The sequence below is a fragment of the Anomaloglossus baeobatrachus genome, chromosome 12 (assembly GCF_048569485.1).
Source record: "Anomaloglossus baeobatrachus isolate aAnoBae1 chromosome 12, aAnoBae1.hap1, whole genome shotgun sequence".
NCBI classification, from domain to species: Eukaryota; Metazoa; Chordata; class Amphibia; order Anura; family Aromobatidae; genus Anomaloglossus; species Anomaloglossus baeobatrachus.
The window spans coordinates 12,711,808-12,726,615 of NC_134364.1; the positions used below are offsets into that span (position 1 = coordinate 12,711,808).

At 51.7% G+C, this 14,808-nt stretch overlaps 1 long non-coding RNA gene across 1 annotated transcript; it reads left to right on the forward strand.

Moving 5' to 3' along the window:
* The first annotated feature begins 227 nt into the window (after window positions 1-227).
* LOC142257970 (uncharacterized) lies at window positions 228-5,502 on the forward strand. Its single transcript, XR_012727685.1, has 2 exons — window positions 228-382; window positions 5,167-5,502. It is a non-coding gene; the product is annotated as an uncharacterized LOC142257970 (long non-coding RNA).
* The last annotated feature ends 9,306 nt before the right edge of the window (window positions 5,503-14,808 follow it).

Consider the following 14,808-nt stretch of genomic DNA (forward strand, 5'->3'; position numbering starts at 1 on the left):
CTCTCTCCATTTTTGGGGGGTCCGCAGGATGCCCCCCTCCCCTGCACCTCTTCTCTCCAGGCACAGAGGGCTTTTATCTCCTCGGCAGAGTCCCACAATGACATAATGAATGAGATTATTATTAGTGTCAATCAGCGGATGATCGCGCGGCCCCGGTCAGTGGGGTCCGGCGAGGGGGGGTCTGCGCTTCTCCTCCCAGCTCCTTCCATCTATTTCCCACATCTGTGGGAAGTCACATCACACAGGACCTGACACCAGTGACAGCGCCATGTCCGCCGGGGTCTACAGAGCCATGCTGAGACGTCCATGGTGGGCGTCCATCACTCCGAAAACTCTCCGCAGGTGTCACAGCAAGCCCCCCAAGGAGGAGGTCGGACCATTCGTGAGTATCCCCCCATTATCTGTTATAGGGGTACAGAGCTGACTTTGTCATTTCATTGCCTGACACCGGGTGTAAGATTCCGCAGGTTTACGTGCAGTCCTATGTAAATATGAGCGCGACAATGACAAACTCATCTCTGCTTCACATAACCAGTGATTATCTCACCTGAGATACACGCCAGCTCTGCTGGGATACACGCTGGCTCTGCTGGGATACACGCTGGCTCTGCTGGGATACACACCGGCTCTGCTGGGATACACGCCGGCTCTGCTGGGATACACGCCGGCTCTGCTGAGATACACGCTGGCTCTGCTGGGATACACGCCGGCTCTGCTGGGATACACGCTGGCTCTGCTGGGATACACGCCGGCTCTGCTGGGATACACGCTGGCTCTGCTGGGATACACGCCGGCTCTGCTGGGATACACGCTGGCTCTGCTGGGATACACGCTGGCTCTGCTGGGATACACGCTGGCTCTGCTGGGATACGCGCCGGCTCTGCTGGGATACACACCGGCTCTGCTGGGATACACGCTGGCTCTGCTGGGATACACGCTGGCTCTGCTGGGATACACGCTGGCTCTGCTGGGATACACGCCGGCTCTGCTGGGATACACGCTGGCTCTGCTGAGATACGCACCGGCTCTGCTGGGATACACACCGGCTCTGCTGAGATACGCACCGGCTCTGCTGAGATACGCACCGGCTCTGCTGAGATACGCACCGGCTCTGCTGGGATACACGCCGACTCTGCTGGGATACACGCTGGCTCTGCTGAGATACGCACCGGCTCTGCTGGGATACACGCTGGCTCTGCTGGGATACACGCTGGCTCTGCTGAGATACACGCTGGCTCTGCTGGGATACACGCCGGCTTTGCTGGGATACACGCTGGCTCTGCTGAGATACGCACCGGCTCTGCTGGGATACGCACCGGCTCTCCTGGGATACACGCCGGCTCTGCTGGGATACACGCCGGCTCTGCTGGTATACACGCCGGCTCTGCTGGGATACACGCTGGCTCTGCGGTGATACACGCCGGCTCTGCTGGGATACACGCCGGCTCTGCTGGGATACATGCCGGCTCTGCTGGGATACACGCTGGCTCTGCTGTGATACGTGCCGGCTCTGCTGTGATACGCGCCGACTCTGCTAGGATACACTCCGGCTCTGCTGGGATACACGCCGGCTCTGCTGGGATACACGCCGGCTCTGCTGGGATACGTGCCGGCTCTGCTGTGATACACACCGGCTCTGCTGTGATACGCGCCGGCTCTGTTGTGATACACGCCATCTCTGCTGGGATAGACGCCGTCTCTGTTGGGATACGCGCTGACTCTGCTGGGATACGCGCTGGCTCTGCTGTGATATGCGCCGGCTCTGCTATGATATGCGCCGGCTCTGCTATGATATGCGCCGGCTCTGCTGTGATATGCGCCGGCTCTGCTATGATATGCGCCGGCTCTGCTGGGATACACACCAGCTCTGCTGGGATACGCGCCGCCTCTGCTGGGATACACACCAGCTCTGCTGGAACGCGCTCCGCCTCTGCTGGGACTCGCACCGCCTCTGCTGGGACTCGCACCGCCTCTGCTGGGATACGCGCCGGCTCTGCTGGGATACGCGCCGCCTCTGCTGGGATACATGCCGGCTCTGCTGAGATACGCGCCGCCTCTGCTGGGATATACACCAGCTCTGCTGGGACACACACCGGCTCGGCTGTGATACACACCAGTTCTGCTGGGATACACGCCGCCTCTGCTGGGATACACGCCAGCTCTGCTGTGATACACGCCGGCTCTGCTGTGATACACGCCGGCTCTGCTGTGATACACGCCATCTCTGCTGGGATAGACGCCGTCTCTGTTGGGATACGCGCTGACTCTGCTGGGATACGCGCTGGCTCTGCTGTGATATGCGCCGGCTCTGCTATGATATGCGCCGGCTCTGCTGTGATATGCGCCGGCTCTGCTATGATATGCGCCGGCTCTGCTATGATATGCGCCGGCTCTGCTGGGACACGCACCGGCTCGGCTGTGATACACACCAGTTCTGCTGGGATACACGCCGCCTCTGCTGGGATACACACCAGCTCTGCTGGAACGCGCTCCACCTCTGCTGGGACTCGCACCGCCTCTGCTGGGATACGCGCCGGCTCTGCTGGGATACGCGCCGCCTCTGCTGGGATACATGCCGGCTCTGCTGAGATACGCGCCGCCTCTGCTGGGATACACACCAGCTCTGCTGGGACACACACCGGCTCGGCTGTGATACACACCAGTTCTGCTGGGATACACGCCGCCTCTGCTGGGATACACACCAGCTCTGCTGGGATGCGTGTCGCCTCTGCTGGAACACGCTCCGCCTCTGCTGGGACTCGCACCGCCTCTGCTGGGATACGCGCCGACTCTGCTTGGATACGCGCCGGCTCTGCTATGATACACGTAGCCTCTGCTGGGATACACGCCGGCTCTGCTGTGCTACATGCCGGCTCTGCTGGGATACATGCCGGCTCTGCTGTGCTACATGCCGGCTCTGCTGGGATACATGCCGGCTCTGCTGTGCTACATGCCGGCTCTGCTGGGATACGCGCCGGCTCTGCTGTGCTACATGCCGGCTCTGCTGGGATACATGCCGGCTCTGCTGTGCTGCATGCCGGCTCTGCTGGGATACACGCCGGCTCTGCTGTGCTACATGCCGGCTCTGCTGTGCTACACGTCGGCTCTGCTGTGCTACACGTCGGCTCTGCTGTGCTACACGTCGGCTCTGCTGTGCTACACGCCGGCTCTGCTGTGCTACACGCCGGCTCTGCTGTGCTACACGTCGGCTCTGCTGTGCTACACGTCGGCTCTGCTGTGCTGCATGCCGGCTCTGCTGGGACACGCGCCGGCTCTGCTGTGCTACATGCCGGCTCTGCTGTGCTACACGTCGGCTCTGCTGTGCTACATACCAGCTCTGCTGGGATACACGTCGGCTCTGCTGTGCTACACGTCGGCTCTGCTGTGCTGGGTATTTCCACGTCTTATTTCTAGTGGAAATTCCCTTATTTTGGGATTTCTCGGGTGGAGGGAGATGTTGTAACCTGATATTGAGGGCACAATGAGAGTGACGGTGTGATCGGGTGGTGGGGATAGGACGGATATTTCCAGGGTCTCCCCCAGAGAGAGTCACTAGCTCTTCAATGCTCATAGACCAATGGTTATAAAAACTCATCTGCCGGCCACAGCAATACAGCCCAAAATCCCTCCAAGTTCAACCACTAGATGGCGCCCTTCTGTGGAATGTCACTGAGTAATGCGCCTGCTGCAGCAGACACCAAGACGGGTTACAGGAGGCGGGGGCGGAACTGTCTCTGTATAAGGAGTGGGGGGGGGGACTTTGTCTCCATATAGGGAGTGGGGGTGGGACTTTGTCTCCATATAGGGAGTGGGGGTGGGACTTTGTCTCCATATAGGGAGTGGGGGTGGGACTTTGTCTCCATATAGGGAGTGGGGGTGGGACTTTGTCTCCATATAGGGAGTGGGGGTGGGACTTTGTCTCCATATAGGGAGTGGGGGTGGGACTTTGTCTCCATATAGGGAGTGGGGGTGGGACTTTGTCTCCATATAGGGAGTGGGGGTGGGACTTTGTCTCCATATAGGGAGAGGGGGTGGGACTTTGTCTCCATATAGGGAGTGGGGGGTGGGACTTTGTCTCCATATAGGGAGTGGGGGGTGGGACTTTGTCTCCATATAGGGAGTGGGGGGTGTAACTTTGTCTCCATATAGGGAGTGGGGGGTGGAACTTTGTCTCTATATAGGGAGTGGGGGGTGGGACTTTGTCTCTATATAGGGAGTGGGGGTGAGACTTTGTCGCCATATAGGGAGTGGGGGTGGGACTTTGTCTCCATATAGGGAGAGGGGGGTGTAACTTTGTCTCCATATAGGGAGTGGGGGTGGGACTTTGTCTCCATATAGGGAGTGGGGGGTGTAACTTTGTCTCCATATAGGGAGTGGGGGGTGTAACTTTGTCTCCATATAGGGAGTGGGGGTGGGACTTTGTCTCCATATAGGGAGTGGGGGTGGGACTTTGTCTCCATATAGGGAGTGGGGGGTGTAACTTTGTCTCCATATAGGGAGTGGGGGGTGTAACTTTGTCTCCATATAGGGAGTGGGGGTGGGACTTTGTCTCCATATAGGGAGTGGGGGTGGGACTTTGTCTCTGTATAAGGAGCGGGGTGGGGAATTGTATAAGGAGTGGTGGCAGAACTTTGTCTCCATATAAGGAGTGCGGCAGACTTTGTCTTCGTATAAGGACTTGGGGGGGCGGGACTTTGTCTACATATAACAAGTGCGGTGGGGCACTGTCTGTAGAAGGAATGGGGCGGGACTTTGTCTTCATATAAGGAGTGGGACTTTGTCTCTGTATAAGGAGTGGGGGTGGGACTTTGTCTCTGTATAAGGAGTGGGGCGGGACTTTGTCTTCATATAAGGAGTGGGGGCGGGACTTTGTCTCTGTATAAGGAGTGGGGCAGGACTTTATCTTCATATAAAGAGTGGGGCAGGACTTTGTCTCTGTATAAAGAGTGGGGCAGGACTTTGTCTCTGTATAAGGAGTGGGGCGGGACTTTGTCTCTGTATAAGGAGTGGGGCAGGACTTTGTCTCTGTATAAGGAGTGGGGCGGGACTTTGTCTCTGTATAAGGAGTGGGGCGGGACTTTGTCTCTGTATAAGGAGCGGTGTGGTGCTGCAGACCCACTGATGACTCCGCTCGCCAGCTCACAAGCATCCGCTCTTGTCTTGCAGGAAACCATTGTGGCATTTTCAGTTTTATCCCTCGGCCTCCTGTCCCCGGCGGCGTGGATTCTGTGCCACCTCCCCGCGCAGCAGAAACACTAGAGGGGGAACGGCCATATTCACCAGTGACATCACGATGACATCATCATACATGGTGATACAGCACGATGACATCATCATACAAGGCGATACTAATCCAGAGACTGACAGTGAATGATCGCCAATGAACTAAGGTGGAAGAGAAGAGATCCAGCAGATCACCACAGGAAGTGATGTCACTAAACTGTATACGCCGTATTTACTGCACTGTGTGTACCGCAGCCCCAATTATATGTATCTCATCAACGCACGTGTGATTTCTGTCTCTTCTGCGGGAGTATTTCTACTGAACCATTAACTGAGACAGTATCACACATAGGATTAGATCCGCCACTCAGAAGACGGTATCGGAACAATAGGATTAGGTACATGGGTCAACAGACAGTATTGGATTAGATACATAGCTCAGCAGATGATATGACATAGGAGAGGATTAGATACAGCAGCTCAGCAGACAGTATCACACAGGAGAGGATTAGATACAGCAGCTCAGCAGACAGTATCACACAGGAGAGGATTAGATACACAGCTCAACAGACAGTATCACACAGGAGAGGATTAGATACAGAGCTCAGCAGACAGTATCACACAGGAGAGGATTAGATACACAGCTCAGCAGACAGTATCACACAGAAGAGGATTAGATACACGGCTCAGCAGACAGTATCACAGAGGAGAGTATTAGATACACAGCTCAGCAGACAGTATCACACAGGATAGGATTAGATACACGGCTCAGCAGACAGTATCACACAGGATAGGATTAGATACACAGCTCAGCAGACAGTATCACACAGGAGAGTATTAGATACACAGCTCAGCAGACAGTATCACACAGGATAGGATTAGATACACGGCTCAGCAGACAGTATCACACAGGATAGGATTAGATACACTGCTCAGCAGACAGCATTACACAGGATAGGATTAGATACACTGCTCAGCAGACAGTATCACACAGGAGAGGATTAGATACACAGCTCAGCAGACAGCATCATGCAGGATAGGATTAGATACACGGCTCAGCAGACAGTATCACACAGGAGAGGATTAGATACACAGCTCAGCAGACAGCATCATGCAGGATAGGATTAGATACACGGCTCAGCAGACAGCATCACACAGGAGAGGATTAGATACACAGCTCAGCAGACAGTATCACACAGGATAGGATTAGATACACTGCTCAGCAGACAGCATTACACAGGATAGGATTAGATACACAGCTCAGCAGACAGCATCATGCAGGATAGGATTAGATACACGGCTCAGCAGACAGTATCACACAGGAGAGGATTAGATACACGGCTCAGCAGACAGTATCACACAGGAGAGGATTAGATACACTGCTCAGCAGTATACATTGGATACTGTGTGTCTTTGGATGATATTGATTGAGTGTTATCAGACATTTCTGGGTATTGATGATGTCTGCACCTCCCGGGGCTGTGACTGCGGCTCCGCTGTGATTTCGGTTCCCAGGCCATCCGGCTGGTGCTCTGCCAATACACCAGCTCCCAGAATGCTTTGCTGATTATTGCTGGCAGCGGCTCCGCTCCCAGTGTATTTACCGAGCAATACAATAAACATGGAGCCTTTCATGCTCGGTGCCAAGAAAAGTATCAGAAGGGGAAAGAAACTGCAGAAGAGGAAAGTATCAGAAGAGGAGAGACACTGCACAGCTGAGGAAAGTATCAGAAGAGGAGAGACGCTGCAGCTGAGGAAAGTATCAGGAGAGGAGAGACACTGCACAGCTGAGGAAAGTATCAGGAGAGGAGAGACACTGCAGAAGAGGAAAGTATCAGAAGAGGAGAGACACTGCACAGCTGAGGAAAGTATCAGGAGAGGAGAGACACTGCGCAGCTGAGGAAAGGATCAGGAGAGGAGAGACACTGCACAGCTGAGGAAAGTATCAGGAGAGGAGAGACACTGCACAGCTGAGGAAAGTATCAGGAGAGGAGAGACACTGCACAGCTGAGGAAAGTATCAGGAGAGGAGAGACACTGCGCAGCTGAGGAAAGTATCAGGAGAGGAGAGACACTGCGCAGCTGAGGAAAGTATCAGGAGAGGAGAGACACTGCGCAGCTGAGGAAAGTATCAGGAGAGGAGAGACACTGTACAGCTGAGGAAAGTATCAGAAGAGGAGAGACACTGCACAGCTGAGGAAAGTATCAGGAGAGGAGAGACACTGCACAGCTGAGGAAAGTATCAGGAGAGGAGAGACACTGCGCAGCTGAGGAAAGTATCAGGAGAGGAGAGACACTGCGCAGCTGAGGAAAGTATCAGGAGAGGAGAGACACTGCGCAGCTGAGGAAAGTATCAGGAGAGGAGAGACACTGTACAGCTGAGGAAAGTATCAGGAGAGGAGAGACACTGCACAGCTGAGGAAAGTATCAGGAGAGGAGAGACACTGCACAGCTGAGGAAAGTATCAGAAGAGGAGAGCCACTGCACAGCTGAGGAAAGTATCAGGAGAGGAGAGACACTGCACAGCTGAGGGAAGTATCAGGAGAGGAGAGACACTGCACAGCTGAGGAAAGTATCAGAAGAGGAGAGCCACTGCGCAGCTGAGGAAAGTATCAGGAGAGGAGAGACACTGCGCAGCTGAGGAAAGTATCAGGAGAGGAGAGACACTGCACAGCTGAGGAAAGTATCAGGAGAGGAGAGACACTGCACAGCTGAGGAAAGTATCAGGAGAGGAGAGACACTGCACAGCTGAGGAAAGTATCAGAAGAGGAGAGACACTGCACAGCTGAGGAAAGTATCAGGAGAGGAGAGACACTGCACAGCTGAGGGAAGTATCAGGAGAGGAGAGACACTGCACAGCTGAGGAAAGTATCAGAAGAGGAGAGCCACTGCGCAGCTGAGGAAAGTATCAGGAGAGGAGAGACACTGCGCAGCTGAGGAAAGTATCAGAAGAGGAGAGCCACTGCACAGCTGAGGAAAGTATCAGGAGAGGAGAGACACTGCACAGCTGAGGAAAGTATCAGAAGAGGAGAGCCACTGCACAGCTGAGGAAAGTATCAGGAGAGGAGAGACACTGCACAGCTGAGGGAAGTATCAGGAGAGGAGAGACACTGCACAGCTGAGGAAAGTATCAGAAGAGGAGAGCCACTGCGCAGCTGAGGAAAGTATCAGGAGAGGAGAGACACTGCGCAGCTGAGGAAAGTATCAGGAGAGGAGAGACACTGCACAGCTGAGGAAAGTATCAGGAGAGGAGAGACACTGCACAGCTGAGGAAAGTATCAGGAGAGGAGAGACACTGCACAGCTGAGGAAAGTATCAGGAGAGGAGAGACACTGCACAGCTGAGGAAAGTATCAGGAGAGGAGAGACACTGCACAGCTGAGGAAAGGATCAGGAAAGGAGAGACACTGCACAGCTGAGGAAAGTATCAGGAGAGGAGAGACACTGCGCAGCTGAGGAAAGTATCAGGAGAGGAGAGACACTGCACAGCTGATGAATGTATCAGAAAGGATCAGTCTAGAGGAGCACAGAGTAATCAGAGGGGACAGAATATTCTGGAGGGTGGAAATGGGTTTGGAAGGGTAAAGAGGGATGGAGAAGTCTGGATGCATCAGAGGGGTCTACAGAGGAAACAGACGTCTGCTGGATGGGACAGAGGCGTGTGTTGGAGGCAGACGGGTCTGAAATGGGCAGATGTGTGTGGAGGGGTCAGAGGAGACTTGCAGCCTATATCTGCTTGAAGTATTTATTTAAAAAAAAGCAAAAAACTGCATAAACTCAAGGAAAAGCGCAGAACAGTCTGCTGTGTGTAAATGTCGGCTAAGCATCGTCTCTTCTGGCCGGCGTCTCGTCGCTTCTGGCCGGCGTCTCGTCTATTCTGGCCGGCGTCTCGTCTATTCTGGCCGGCGTCTCGTCTATTCTGGCCGGCGTCTCGTCTATTCTGGCCGGCGTCTCGTCTATTCTGGCCGGCGTCTCGCCTATTCTGGCCGGGGTCTCGCCTCTTCTGGCCGGGGTCTCGCCTCTTCTGGCCGGTTTTTCGTCCTTTCTGTCCGGCGTCTCACCGTTTCTCTCCGGTGTCTCACCATTTCTGTCCAGTATTTCGTCCTTTCTGTCCGGATTCTCGTCACTTCTCTCTGACATCTCACCGTTTCTGTCCGGCGTCTCGTCACTTCTCTCCGGTGTCTCGTCAATTCTGTCCGGCATCTCACCGTTTCTCTCCTGTGTCTCGTCGTTTCTGTCCTGCGTCTCGTCACTTCTATCCGGCATTTCACTGTTTCTCTCCGGTATTTCGTCCTTTCTGTCCGGCGTCGCACCGTTTCTGTCCGGCATCTCACCGTTTCTCTCCGGTGTCTCGTCGTTTCTCTCCGGTGTCTCGTCACTTCTCTCCGGTGCCTCCAGACCTCGGGGGCTTCTTCTTCACGCAGTTAATCAGATGAATGGATTCGGGCAGGTGTGATGCAGACGCGGCACAGATCGCTGGTATTGGCGCCATTACCCCGTCCTCCCGCGCCTGCATGTTGTCATGACGGTAAATCCAATGTCACTCGCCATGATCTAATAACAATTTACCAGGCAAATATTCTGCAGGCGACGTCCTCATTATCTCTGTTAAATTACACGTCCGCCACGACCGCCGTCTTGACAGAATCTGATTAATATTCATTTTGCCGCCTTTTAATGTTGGTTCACAATCTGTGCTCAGAAAACATAAAAGAAAAACATTAAATTAAGTATTTATAAATCTGATGATTCTGAAAAGTCGAATTGTTATTGTTCCCCGATAAAAGGCTTCCTGTCGTTTTGTGCATACAGCTCTTATGCAAAGCTGTGTGTCTCCACGGTAACAGACGACAAACAAGCCTTGTTTATTGTGTCTCTGAAGACCGCTGGCACTGAGCATTGTCTAGGCTGGGTACAATTGTAACAAACCTTCACCTGTGAGAAGTATGAGGTCAAAGCGCGTTTTCAGCCTCTGGCAATAAAATGCAGAGCTCTTTAACAATTTACAGTCTTCTGAAGACGCTTCCCCCTAGCACATGCAGTATACAGCATGCAAAGTCTGCCCTCCCTGAAGACGTAGATGCTTTCCCCTACAGCCTAGGTAATCTGCCCTGCAGCGGCATAAATTAAAGCTTGTGAGCACAATGCAAAACTTACAACAGGGACCATTATAATCACAGGTCTTTCATATATTGGGCCCCTATAAGCTTCAGGGTGCAATGGCATCCCTGGCACCCGCTATAGTTAAGTCCCTGCTGCCCCCATAGAAATGAGGAAGCTTTGTGTCATAATATAAATGCAGGACAGCGAGGGACAGGAGTCTCCTATGCTATCCCTCATGCTAGGAGACCCTAGGCTATCCCTTAACTCTAGATTACTCCTGATGGCGGAGACGCTGGAGTCCCGTGCCTGACTTCTCCTGAACAGATCCAATTTGTTTCCGCCCCAGGGAAGAAAGGGGCAGGAGTGTGATGGAAACACAGATTAAAGACAGACAGAGGAAGATCAGACACACTGCAAATTCATAGGAATAACGGTGAGAGATAAAGGAGAAAAGCAAGAGCAGGAAGGCAGCAACAAAAGACAACAAGGGTTAACTCCACAACTGCTCACAGCAATAATGCACAACAACCATCAGTATGTCTGACCACAACACCTCACCAGACCAGAATAGGTAATCTATAACTGGCATTAATAAAATAGTCCAGCTAACATATATAGGAGGGGTGCAAATATGACTGGCACCTGTACAGCATGTGATCAAAGAGACTAACAAGCAGCCCAACAGAGATTAACTCTTGCTAGTCTATCGGTCGATGCCCACGTCTCCTGGCACTGATCACAGACCTCACAGAAGTTAGGAATCAGCGTGACAGAATGTGTAGTTTCCACAGATCCTGATGCCGCCATGACAGTTGGCGATGCCTGCAAAAATCTGCTTTTGACACTTTGCCCCTGACATGGACTTTACAGTCTGTGTGATCTGCCCTCCCTGAAGCTGTGAATGCTTTCTCCCTACCATGTGTGATCTGCTGTCCCTGAACACTCAGATACATCACTTGCTGTGTGGGGTCTACAGTTTGTGTGTTCTGCCCTCCCAGAGGCTGTGAATGCTTTCTCCCTGCCACGTGTGATCTGCCCTCCCTGAGGCTGTGAATGCTTTCTCCCTGCCATGTGTGATCTGCCCTCCCTGAGGCTGTGAATGCTTTCTCCCTGCCACGTGTGATCTGCCCTCCCAGAGGCTGTGAATGCTTTCTCCCTGCCACGTGTGATCTGCCCTCCCAGAGGCTGTGAATGCTTTCTCCCTGCCATGTGTGATCTGCCCTCCCTGAGGCTGTGAATGCTTTCTCCCTGCCATGTGTGATCTGCCCTCCCAGAGGCTGTGAATGCTTTCTCCCTGCCACGTGTGATCTGCCCTCCCAGAGGCTGTGAATGCTTTCTCCCTGCCACGTGTGATCTGCCCTCCCAGAGGCTGTGAATGCTTTCTCCCTGCCACGTGTGATCTGCCCTCCCAGAGGCTGTGAATGCTTTCTCCCTGCCATGTGTGATCTGCCCTCCCAGAGGCTGTGAATGCTTTCTCCCTGCCATGTGTGATCTGCCCTCCCTGAGGCTGTGAATGCTTTCTCCCTGCCACGTGTGATCTGCCCTCCCAGAGGCTGTGAATGCTTTCTCCCTGCCATGTGTGATCTGCCCTCCCAGAGGCTGTGAATGCTTTCTCCCTGCCATGTGTGATCTGCCCTCCCAGAGGCTGTGAATGCTTTCTCCCTGCCATGTGTGATCTGCCCTCCCTGAGGCTGTGAATGCTTTCTCCCTGCCATGTGTAATCTGCTCTCCCAGAGGCTGTGAATGCTTTCTCCCTGCCATGTGTAATCTGCTCTCCCTGAGGCTGTGAATGCTTTCTCCCTGCCATGTGTGATCTGCCCTCCCTGAGGCTGTGAATGCTTTCTCCCTGCCATGTGTGATCTGCCCTCCCTGAGGCTGTGAATGCTTTCTCCCTGCCATGTGTGATCTGCCCTCCCTGAGGCTGTGAATGCTTTCTCCCTGCCATGTGTGATCTGCCCTCCCTGAGGCTGTGAATGCTTTCTCCCTGCCATGTGTGATCTGCTCTCCCTGAGGCTGTGAATGCTTTCTCCCTGCCATGTGTGATCTGCTCTCCCTGAGGCTGTGAATGCTTTCTCCCTGCCATGTGTGATCTGCTCTCCCTGAAGACATAGATGCTCTGCCCCTATTGAAGTTTGGTATCGACATAATCGTACTGACCTGGAGAATCACATTGCTAGGTCATTTTTAGTGTAGAATAAACTTTGCAAAAACTAAACTCCACAAAAAATGGCTGAGGTTTTGTTTTTTATTTTCCCTTTTTGCAGTTTCTACATACTTGAAATGTATTTTCCCATATTTAAGTACAATAGATGGTAAAGTGAATGGTGTCATTCAAAATTATAACTCGTCCATAAAAATATGTCATGGCTCATTGGTGGAAGAAACAAAAGCATAAAAAAACTAAAAAGTATCCGCATCGGGAGAGGGGTAAGCTACGAGAAATATGACAACCTGATAGCTATATGCATCTGTAATGGCAGACAGAAGCCTTGTCGGGGGGAAGTTGCACATCCATGTCCTCATCTAACACCAGGGTCATGTCTGATGGGAAATCCGGGGTCTCCGCTCCCCTCAGGTCAGTGTTTTCCTATTTCTTCACTATGACTGTGCAGAACTCTATGGGGACACATTATCCCACCACTGTCCTTGTCTGAAGACGATGATGGCTTACACATATAACCCCACTATACCGATGCTGTATGTCAATTCATCTTCACTGCAAATTCAATCCTTTACAAATGCATAAGGTAAAGTGTGTAAAAAAACAAATAAAATATATCTTTGTACCATGTTAGCCAGTAGAGATAAAAAAAAGTTTGTGTAAAAGAACTGAAGTCCTCAGTGGTTGATACCTTTTAGTGGCTAACTGAAAAGATGGTGATAATCGCAGCTCCAGACTCCTCAGGTCTCTTCATCAGGCTCAGTATAACACAAAATCTGAAGAGTCACATATTTATTCACAACAGGACATAGAATAGTGCAGTAAAAAAAAAAAAAAAAAACAAGTTATGTGAAGCAGAACTATCACTATGGCAGGGGGCAAACTGTTGTGGCCATAAATATTGTTGTAGTTCATAGATAAGCATTGTGAAAGTTTTATTATTCTCTGATTGGGGTCTGGTCTGGGCTGTGATGCCCCCAGATGCTCTGAGGAACACATTTCTTAATTGATATAAAAAGACATAAATCCATGTGACACCTTCATTCCTGCTCTGAATATGTCACTGGTCATCATAAGTTTGTACACCCATAGTCTCCTGTCTCTCTGGGACTTGAACCCAATCAGAGGACAATAAAACTTTCACACTGCTTATCTATGAACTACAACAATACTTATGGCCACAACAGTTTGCCCCCTGCCATAGTGATAGTTCTGCTTCACATAACTTGTTTTTTACTGCACTATTCTATGTCCTGTTGTGTATAAATGTGACTCTTCAGATTTTGTGTTATACTGAGCCTGATGAAGAGACCTGAGTAGTCTGGAGCTGCTATTATTACCATCTTTTCAGTTAGCCATTAAAAGGTAAAAGGTTCTTTTAAACAAACTTTTTTTAATCAAAAAAACAAAGGCATTTTTGTAACTAAATCTGCAAAAAAAAAAAAAGAAAAATCACATCATTGTGATTTGGAGTGCAGAAAATCCGGACATACCGAAACCACCATATTATAATCCCAGAATCCAAGCAATGGTCCGGCTGGCAGGGGTGAGAGAAAACAAGTATTACACTGCCCCCTAGTGGTCAGGATAGAGAATGACCTATTGCATTCCCACTCAGCACCCAAAAAATAAAAGCTATAGGGGATGAGATAGCCAAGCACGCCGTAACCCTGTTTAATAAATCAAAGACTGTCAGATGAGCCCTGACAGCACGGCCGAAACTGATGTACCCCTCCAGCTGAGGGCTTGTGTGAGGCAAATCCCGGGATATGAAGATGAATTATGACTCCAGTCATAATCCCTCATCACTCCCTGGCAGTGCCCCCTCCCTTCTTGTCCTCAGTGTTCCACTTACACCTCCATGGCCATGTCCTGTGATATGGAGATGAGGTGGTGTGGGAACAATGGACACAGGATGACTCCCTGCCGTCACCCTGTAACAAGAGTTGTATCTCATTAGCAATGCTATGGAACTAGCTAGACAGAACGACTCCAAAAAAAAATGGTTCATATCTCGCAAGCCATATTTCCGATAAATATGGCAACCATAAAAATGGTGTCTCCGCATGCGGACGATGCCGGCACACCCTTTTTATGGGAGCAGGACATTGGGAAATGCCCCAGGCGTGATATCAGCCAATGGGGAACTGGCAGACAGGTCATGAGTCCCCTCGTTCTGTAGCTAAATTCATAACTGTCACAATGAGAGCGTTGGCGTCCGCCTACGACGCTCCCAGGCAAAGTTATGGCCCATATTCCATGTTGGGATATTGTCCATAACTCAAGCCAGGGGTGGAGCAGTGCTCCCTGTGAGGTCACTAAG